At 37.5% G+C, this 3,810-nt stretch overlaps 1 long non-coding RNA gene across 1 annotated transcript; it reads right to left on the bottom strand.

Annotated features, from left to right (window-relative positions):
• Positions 1-528: 528 nt before the first annotated feature.
• Positions 529-3,466, bottom strand: LOC118658024. The gene is made up of 3 exons (XR_004968182.1): positions 3,289-3,466; positions 1,759-1,898; positions 529-572 (listed from the first exon to the last, which is right to left on the bottom strand). It is a non-coding gene; the product is annotated as an uncharacterized LOC118658024 (long non-coding RNA).
• Between the last annotated feature and the right edge of the window lie 344 nt (positions 3,467-3,810).

Genomic DNA, 3,810 nt, shown 5'->3' with positions numbered 1-3,810 from the left:
ATTTCTCCAAAGAAGATATACAAATGCCCAGTGAGCATATCATTAGGCATTAGGGAAATGCAAATAGAAACCCAACATGCCACTTTATACACACTAGAATACTATAATCAAAAACACAGATAATAAATGTTCTTGAAGATGTGGAGAAATTGGGACCATCATACACTGCTAGTGGGACTATAAAATGGTGCAGCTACCTTGGAAAACAATTGAACTCTGTCCCAAATGTTACACAGAGTTACCATTCGACCCAGCAATTCTACTCCTAGATATATACCAAAAATAAAAATACATGTTCACACAAAAAACTTGGACACAAATGTACTACCAGCATTATTCATAATAGCCAAAGAGTTGGGATAGCCAAAATGCCCGTTATCTGATGACCTGATCAACAAACTGTGGTCTATACATACAAGGGAATATCATTCATCAATAAAAAAGATAGATGTATTGATATATGCTACAACATTAATAAACCAAGGAAATATTATGCTAAATGAAAGAAGTCAGTCACAAAAGACTACCTGAGGTATGATTCCATTTGTATGAGAAGTCCAGAATAAACAAATCTATGGAAACAAAAGGTAGATTAGTGGTTTCCCAGAGCTGGGATGTGGGTGTAGAGAAGCTGGAGAGAAATGGGGATTGACTGCCAATGGTATGTGATGAAAATGTTCTTTGGGGGTGATGAAAATGTTCTAAAATTGGTTTGATGATTGTACAATACTGTCAATATACTAAAAACTAACGAATTGTACACTTCAAATAGGTGAATGGTATCTTGTGTGGATTATCTCAAAGCTATTATTTTTAAAATGCAAAATGCTGTCATTTCAACTGTCTCCATCTTGCTGACATGATGTTAAACAAATTGGAAAAACAGGTACTAAAGTAGGACAGCCATTACTGATATAGAGTGATTACCCAGATTATGCTTTTATTCTTTAAAATTTCCATCAAGATAATGGCTCAGCATTAGCAAAGTCAGGGAAGGAATTACATGCTTTTAGCCCTCAGAGCAATGTTCTTTTCATTATACCATTGTGACGGTTGATGTTTTTTCCAGATGCATCACACAACCTCAAAAGGCGGCATTCACAAGAGAGTACAGTGAATGGCACCCCCTGGGAGTTGTGCAGTGCGCCACATGAACCATCCACAATGATCCAACCATCTACCACTGCTCCAAAGGGTAGAAGAGGTCTACTATTAAGTATTTAAACTTCCCAAAGGTAACATACACCCCAATTTGTTTATTGAGATTTAGCATGTATCCTGCACTCTATTATCCTTCCCCAAGACCATGAAATTAGCATTAGGAAAAGCAAGGTATTTTACTGACACCTGCAAGTTACCTCTCTGAAAAGTAATCAGTATGCTGGTAGAAGTCACACACTGATGTCTGAATGAATATACTCATCCTGGTGATTTTCTATAGTGAAACAACCCCAAGCAACAGTTAAAGCAAAATCTAAATCATTTTAGCTTCAGAAGAATGAAAAAAATTAACATATGATAGAATTTGGCAATTTACTTTGTTTCCCTTAATTTTATTTTCATATGCCTAAAGTACGCATTAAAGAGGAATGCAGGGAACAACTTTATAGAATTATCCTTGCTCCCTGTAAGAGGTTGTGGGGATGAACTTGGTGAGCACTTCCCTGAACCACTAAATTTTAATGCGTGGTTGATGTGGGCATTTTGAGATGAAGTGTGTAAAGTGTTGACTTCTGAAAGATTTCACTGTGTACGTACATCATAAATGCACATCCTTAGTGTTTCCCCAAGGTCCTGTTTAGAAGGCAGTACACCATACAGATCAAATGCTGAAGTCCTGTTCACTCCATGCAGACAGTAAATAATTTTTTTCTGAAAATGATTCTTCTTCAAAAGATCTAGTGAATTAATGAATAAATACATTTAAATGATGGATTGAAACAATATGTTTAAGAAATGGTTTGAAGAAAACATAAGACAATATGTCTTTCCCCAACAATAGTTATAGATAAAATGATAAATAAGGTTACCTTTACTTTTTTGTTTGAAAAGCAATGCCTACTTACACTTTAAAGAAAAGCTTGGATATAAACATTTTAATACCCCAATAACCACCATCATAATACAATCCTCATTAACATTTTTGTTTTCTTTCTCATATAATTTCTTTTGTTTTGCAAAGCATCAATCATCTATTGTCACCATAATGTTTATCTTTACAGTTTGGTCCCAAAGCACAATATTGAAGTTTGAATCATGCCATGCTCTTCACACATGAGTGCGCGCGCACATACACACACACACACACACACACACACACACACACACACACACACACACACACACTTCACCCATAATTCTCTCAATTAAAGAACAGGTCCTGTTTGCTCTAATTTCCTTACTTTAGCCGGACATATATATGTGTTCCCTTGAAATGAAAGACTCCATAATAGCTACCAGAGCTAATTAGTCTGGTCCAAACAGTTCCCAAAACATATGCTGGAGTTGAATCAAACCTTGCAAAAAGGCAGAGTTGCTACTGTGACATGTGGATGTTGGAATACATCACCATCCTGTACATTTCCAATGCTTTATGATTAGGCCTGAGGTTTTTTTGTTATTTGTTTGCTTTTTTTGAAGGAAGAGGATGAAGTGAAAGAGGAGGAGGAGGAGAAGGAGGAGAACTAGAAAGAGAAATAGTTACCACCTCCCCCCACTCCAGGGACAGGTAGAGAGAGGAAAACCTTTCCATAGTGTTATGGGAGCTAAGGATGTTTCACACTATCATTAGCCCTGGATCCCAAGATTGTAACTTCAGATTCAGTCACAAAATCTACTTTGCTGGGACACAGCATGGCTAGCATAGAGCATATCCCTGTTACCCATTCCTCTATCACCCATAGACTCACACCACTCCCTTTGGACCTGTTGCTTTAGAGCAGTGGAGAGCTCACCTGATCATTCCGTGCCTCTCTGCTTTTATTGAAAGCTTATCTCTGGAGTCATATTGCTCTGGCCTGATCCCAGCCTCACCCAGAGCCACCTCAGCACAACTGGCTTAGGAGAAAGGAGTCAGGTCTCAGTCCTTTCCCTCTCCAGATGCTCCTTGCTCCTTACGTAAATGAACCCATTAATTCCTTCAAGTCACAGAAACCAAAGCTTTCCTCAAGCAGACAAAATAAAAGTTTACCTCACCAAACGTAGTCACAGTACTCCAGATATAAGGCAGCATCTCATGTCAGTTAAGAGTACAGGTTCTGAAGCCTCAATGTGGGGCTCAAATCTCACCTTTGCCATTTACTTTCTTTATGACCTCGATCAAGATACCATAAATTTTCCGTGCCTAGGTTTCCTCATGTGCATAATATTAGTGTCTTCTTCACAAGACTGTTGAGGGTTCACACTTACATATGTGATGTGTTCACAAAAACTTCTGACACATAGCAAACACCAAGTATCCTAATATTTTTACCTGCCAATATGAATAATTTTCACGTTATTTTTAATAGTTGCCTGTTTTCTATGAAATGAATATAAACTTCAACTATTCTCTTACAATGGGACATTTAGTTCCTTTTTAGTTTTTCACTATTATAAACTATATTGATGTAAATATTTTTGTGGTTTTTTTTTTTTTAAAAAGCTTAGCCATTTCAGCCCAACAGAGGAGATTTTTGATGGGCCATTTTAACTCTGTGAGATCAATCAAAGGTGTCATCAGATCTGCACTGCAGCTCCATCTTTCTTTGCCCGTGTTGCTTCCTCCCCTTTTCTCCCACCAGCATTCCTTAATAAACTCTGCAGATGGGA

This window comes from Myotis myotis, unplaced genomic scaffold (assembly GCF_014108235.1).
Source record: "Myotis myotis isolate mMyoMyo1 unplaced genomic scaffold, mMyoMyo1.p scaffold_m19_p_6, whole genome shotgun sequence".
NCBI classification, from domain to species: Eukaryota; Metazoa; Chordata; class Mammalia; order Chiroptera; family Vespertilionidae; genus Myotis; species Myotis myotis.
The sequence above is the reverse complement of the archived record's forward strand: the minus strand, read 5'-3'. Positions and strand labels throughout refer to the sequence as shown.